We start from the raw sequence: 6,319 nt of genomic DNA on the forward strand, positions 1-6,319 counted from the left end.
ATGAGGCTGTGGCTGGCAGGCAGAGGGGAGCCACAAGGAGCCTTGAGGGACATAAGACCCAATACCATCTCCATAGGAGGCCTGGGGAGGGGCAGGGCCTTGCTCAAGGTCACACACCACCTAGTGGAGCCTCAGGATTGGAACTCAAATCCCCTGCTCTCCAGCCTGCAGCCTCCCTCCCAAATGCAGCCTAGTGCTGGGAAAGGAGAAGGTGGCAGGCTGGCTCTGAGCAAAAACCCTCTCCTTCTCCTGTTTGCGTCCCTCTCCTTTCCCTGCCTCTCCCCACTCTTCCTCTCCAACCAGGAGGCTGCCGAGCCAATGGCTCAGCGAGGGCTGGGGAGCCCTGACCTGACCCTCTCCTCCCTCCATCCAGCCTCTGCGATCTGTATGCGCCACTTTGCTAAGACCTCCCAAACCTCTGCACCCCCGCAGGCTGACAGGGCTGCAGGTGCCAGCACTGACCTCCCTCTGCCCTCTGCTCCTGTCCCTCCCCTTCCGCAGGCACCGCCCCCACCACAACTCCGCCACCTCCAGCCGGGCTCTGGGGTCCTCCTGGGCCACCTGCTTACTGTGTGTCCCTGGACACGGCGTCTCCCCTCGCTGAGTTACTTTCCTCATTTGTAAAACGGGGATATGACCCGTCTCTTAGAGTGACTGGGAAGATCGGTGGTATCAACGCAAACTACAGCCCGGCAGCTTCCAGGCAAACTCACTTCTCAGGACACCTGTCCTGCTCTCTTCTCAAAGAGGTGGACGAAGCCACCACCACCCGGTTTACAGATGAGGAAACTGAGGCTCAGGGAGATCTGGAAACCATTCCCGGCAGCTGGGCTCCGAACCCAGGCCTGCGAGCACAAGGCTGGCTCCCGCCCCCGGCTCTGGTCCCTCCTCCTCCGGGGCAGGGTCCGGTCGTGCCAGACGCTCGATGACAGCCCCCGCGGGGGAGGCCAGGCTGGGAGAGGAAAGGGCAGGGGGCGGGGGCGCCTGGCCGCGTGGGGTCGGCCGCGGGTCGATACGACGGCGGGATGATTGGGAGAGGGGAGCGCGGGCGAGAGGGTGAGGGAGGAGGGGAGGAGGGGAGAACGGGAGAACGGGAGGAGGAGGGAGAGGCCCGAGCAGGGGGCCCGCCCCCGCCGCCCCCCTGGTCCCCGCCCCGCCGAGCGTGCCCGGCCGGGTCTGCAGCCGTCAGCGCCAAGCGCGGCCCCGCGGCTCCGCCGAGAGATCGATAACTAATTTCACCGCGGTAGCCGCCCCAGTTTTTCCCCGATAATTGCGCGCCGGCAGCTGTGAGCGAGGCCCCCAGCCCTGCGCGAAGCCCCACCCGCGCCGATCAATTGACACCGCCACCGGGCGGCAGGAAAACTCATTTTTCTTTCTCTCCCCGGCTCCGGGTGGGCGCGAGCTGAGCTCTGCCAAGGGCCGGGGGCTGCTTGGGGCCTGGGCGGGGAGGGAGGGCAGGTCCCGGGGAGGGGGCGCGGACGCGGGTTTGGGAAAGAGGCTTGCGAGGAATCCGAGGAGGCGGGGTGCCTCAGTTTCTCCACTCTACCACAGGGGCGTGGCCGAAGGCCTCAGGGACCTGGGGTGCGGGTGGGGCAGTCCTGTCCCCTCTTAGCTGTTGGGATGGCGGACTGGCTGGTGGGAGGAAGGGCTAAGTCAGGCGCCGCGGCCTGGACGCGTGGGTTCTACTCTGGACTCCCACCAGGGACCACTGTGTGACGTTGCATCCGTTCCTTCCCTTCGTCTCTTCCTCTCCGAGCCTCAGTTTCCCCATCTTCCGAAAGGGGCCTGGCATATCCTGGGTAGGCAGATGGTGGATCAGAGGTAGTGAGGTGCCTACAAGGAAATGCTCCCAACAGGGTGGCTTGGAGGAATCCTCCTTCGTCAGCACTCATGGGCCGGGCACTGTTCTAGGCTGTGGGGGTGGGGATCGAGCAGTGGCCACGCTGACAAAGCCCCTACCCTTGTGGAAGTGACATTCTACTGAGGCCATGGACACGTACAGTACCCAAGTAAGCAGTGAGAAGATGGCACGTGCCACGGAGAAAAATGAAGCAAGGTTGGCAGGACAGGGCGTGCTGTGCAAAGGCAATGCAGCCCCCAGGACCCATGGTGGGCCTCGCCCCAGGCCCTCCTTGCAAAGCTCTGAACTGCTCACTCCCAAACTGCTGGTTGTTCAAGGTCATGGGAAACCTGCAGACTTGGCATTCTCCAAGGGAGGTGGGCAGGAGGAGGGAGAGCAAGAAGAAGGAGAAGCCAGGAGGTGGGGTGGGACAGTCTTCCTCTGGGAGAGTCCCTAAGAGGGCCAGAGAGAGAGAGAGAGAGAGGGCTGGGGACTGGAGGACACCAGGGGAGAGGGGGTACGGTCAGAGCTCCAATGGACACGGTGTCCTGGAGGGTCAGGTCAAGAGAGACTTGTGCTGCTGGCTGGGCTCCAGCTGGGCCAGTGAGGCCTAGAGAAGGGCAGGGACTTGCCCAAGGCCACAATACATATGGGGGACAGAGATGGGCTCCTAGATCCTGCCACCAGGCACAGAGAAGGGCAAGAGAGGCCAGAGAGGAAAGGAGGAAAGAGGCTCATGGAGCGGGGGCGCCAGTCTCTGTTTAGAGGGGCCAGGAGCCCCAGTGTGCTTCCCAGAGGCCAGCTAGAGCTTCCCAGGAGCACCATGGGTGGTGCTGGGACTTCTACAGGACTCAGCATGACTCAAAGGGCCCTGGGGAATGCATTCTGTTCCCCAGTCTCCCACCCTCCACCTGCCAGAATGACAGAGGCTCCCCCATGGAGGTGAGTAAGCCGGGCAGGGGTGGCGACCCAAGGCTGCTGGGGAAGTGGGGTGTTCCAGGGCTGAGCAAACCTCCTGACTCTCCCCCTGCCTCGGTTTCTTCATCTTAAAAATGGAGCTGGTGGGGCTGGGCGCCGTGGCTCATGTCTGTAATCCCAGCACTTTGGGAGGCTGAGGCAGGCGGATCACGAGGTCAAGAGATCGAGACCAGCCTGGCCAACATGGTGAAACCCCGTCTCTACTAAAAAATACAAAAATTAGCAGGGCGTGGTGGCAGATGCCTGTACTCAGGAAGCTAAGGCACGAGAATCGCTTGAACCCAGGAGGCGGAGGTTTCAGTGAGCTGAGATCACACCACTGCACTCTAGCTTGGGCGACAGAGAGAGACTCTGTCTCAAAAAAAAAAAAAAAAAAATGGAGCTGGTGGTGGGGTGCTGAGATTCTGTCAATCTTTCTTCCCTCCAAATTCCTGGCATGCCCAGCCCCACGTCTGGGTTGAGAGTAGTGACTCAGAAGAAAATGAAGGCTACTGCTAGCAACCAAATGAGGTTAGTGGGAGGACTGGCAGGACGCGGTGGGCTGGGATTCCGAACTGCGCATAGTTGGGTCTCACCCGCCTGTAGCCCCGTCTATCCAACCACTTAACATTTACTCATCGTTCAGCAAATATTTAGTGAAGACCACCTATGTGAGAGGCACTATGGAGGGCAGTGGGTGTAAAGTCCCCCCTCTTCCCCATCTCCTTCCTCTCCCCACAACCCCCATGTCTCCACCTTCATTTTCTTTTGGGGTATGGTCAAGGGAGGACTGGATTGGGAGTCAGGAATAGACTCAGGCCAGCTGGTGACCTAGGCAGGCCCCTAGCCTTCTCTGTGCCTTGGTGGACCAATGGTCGTTAGTGGACTCCGTGTCCTTCCTGAGAGAGGAGGGCCCCGGGTTAACAGCAGCTCTGGGCCGGGGGCCTCACCCCTGGATCTCATTCAGTCCCCATGAAGTGAGATGAAGTAATGGAGACCAAGACTCACCCAAGGTCCCATAGCCAGGAGGGGAAGAGGGCAGAGCTCAGGTCTGTCTGACCCCAGAGCCCTGCCTGCTTGTCTGAGCTGGAGGGGAAGTAGTGCCCGTCGGGAGAAACTTTCAGATCCTGGATAGATCCGGGATGTGGGGTAGGGACTAAGGTGCTCAGAGTCCCCTTGTCCTGCCCCTCAGTTAGTGGCTTTGGCCACCAGCCATCTCAGAAAGGATGTTGGTCAGAGAAGCAGCTGCCCCAGAAGGCCATGCGGGGTGACCTTGGCCTCCTTGATGTTCCCTGGGCCAGCACAGGCACAGAACGAGCCTCCTTTTGTAAAGAGACGTGCACTCACTGGGTCAGCAGTGAGGCAGGGAGGACAGCCTCACAGCTACGAGCACAGGTTTTTTAAGGCTGGTCGCCAACCCAGCTTGCTGCCTGCTAGCACTGGGCCCCTGGGCAAGCTGCCTCCTCCCCTGAGCCTCAGGCTTCCCATCTGTAAAATGGGCAGAGTGGCAATTCGGTAGACCCACTGTGCTAGATCCTGTGCTGAGCCCTCTCTGTATCTGCACACTGAGCCCTGTGAGCAGCACCCCCCTCTTCTATAACCCTCGTGCTTCTAGTCCTCGCCTCGGAGTCCAGCCACGGCAGCAGTTCTGCGCCGCCTGACAGATCTCCATGCCTCCACTGCATCCAGAATGCAGCTCTGAATGCCCCATCTGGAGATGTGGGATCCTGCCCACCCAGGCCCCAGACCAAGGGACACAGTTTATGGCGAGGGAGGATCCCAGTGAGCACATGAGTGTGATGCCCACCAGTCTCACCCTGGAGCCTGGGCCTGATGGAACGTAGGGGCAGCCAGCTTGTGCTACACCCCGAGCACAGAGCCAACAGCCAGTGCCAGGTGCTGCATCCCCAGAAGCTGGAACACATGGTCCAGGGACAAGTTGTAGAAATAGGATTGCCCGGCCAGGCATGGTGGCTCATGCCTGTAATCCCAGCACTTTGGGAGGCTGAGGTGGGCAGATCATGAGGTCAGGAGATGAGACCATCTTGGCTAACACGGTGAAACCCTGTCTCTACTAAAAATACAAAAAATTAGCCGGGCGTGGTGGCGGGTGCCTGTAGTCCCAGCTACTTGGGAGGCTGAGGCAGGAGAATGGCGTGAACCCAGGAGGCGGAGCTTGCAGTGAGCTGAGATAGCGCCACTGCAGTCCGGCCTGGGTGACAGAGCAAGACTCTGTCTCAAAAAAAAAAAAAAAAGGATTGCCCGCCCCCCCCACCCACCATGCCCCAGTGTCCTTGTGGATTTGTGCTGCTTGTCCCTGCAACTTTAGGGTTGTCAGATGAGAGGCCCCAGCTATCTGGGACAGGGGAGAGGGGAGAGGGGGCAGGGGAGAAGGGAAGTAGGGGAGGGCTCCACTGGGCACAGCGTGGATCTCATTGAACTCAAACCTGTGACTACATCTGTCACACTGGGGTCTTTCTGCCAAGGACCAGGACTAACATGTAAAGAAAGGGGTTTCCACTCAGGGTGGGTTCTAAGCTCTTCTCGGTCACCTTCTAGCATGAAGTCTTTGCAGGTACTGCAGATGCCAGCACCTCAAAGGGGCCTCTGATGGGTGGACCCAGTTGGTGGCAGGGGCGGGGCTGAATGCTGCCAGGCGGGCACTGTGTTGAGCAGCTCTCCTGAATGGCTTCAGACCTCTTGGCTTCACCTCCTAATCCAGGCCCAGCTGCAGTAAACAGACCTCGCAGGCCGTGACAAGCTCCATGTGGCAGTAAGATAACAATGGCCTGCCCTAGGCCCCTGTGCTTGCCTCTCGCTTCCAGTCCGGGGCTTTGCTGATGCCACAGCGTGGGATCCCCCAACCTCCGCCCCTCCACAGTAACCCACTCAGCAGTTACACACGCTCAACTGCAAGTGCAAAGGCATGAACACCCTACAGGCCAACGTTTCCTCAAAGGCGGCAGAGCCCTGGAAGCAATGCTCCCTCCTTTCTTCCCCTTGGCGGATGGTTCTGAGATGTATTTTGTAAGGCAGCTCCGGTGATCCTGGGGGATCTGGCACCCTGGCTTCCATAATGGTGAACTCAGCAATGCAGGTTTGCATTGGCTTTTTTTTTTTTTTTTTTTTTGAGACAGTCTTGCTCTGTCACCCAGGCTGGAGCGCAGTGGTGTGATCTCGGCTCACTGAAACCTCCATCTCCCAGATTCAAGTGATTCTCCTGCCTCGGCCTCCCAAGTAGCTGGGATTACAGGCACCCGCCACCACACCTGTCTAATTTTTGTATTTTTAGTAGAGAGGGGATTTCGCCATGTTGGCCAGGCTGGTAATTTTTGTATCTTTAGTAGAGACGGGGTTTTGCCACGTTAGCCAGGCTGGTCTCTTAACTCTTGATCCCAAGTGATCCACCTGCCTCGGCCTCCCAAAGTGCTGGGATTACAGGCGGAACCACTGTGCCTGGCCTTTGCATTGGTTTTCTTGCTGCTCCTGTTTTGCTCTCCCCCTCCCCATCCCTCACTCTTG

Source organism: Pan paniscus, chromosome 23 (genome assembly GCF_029289425.2).
Source record: "Pan paniscus chromosome 23, NHGRI_mPanPan1-v2.0_pri, whole genome shotgun sequence".
NCBI classification, from domain to species: domain Eukaryota; kingdom Metazoa; phylum Chordata; class Mammalia; order Primates; family Hominidae; genus Pan; species Pan paniscus.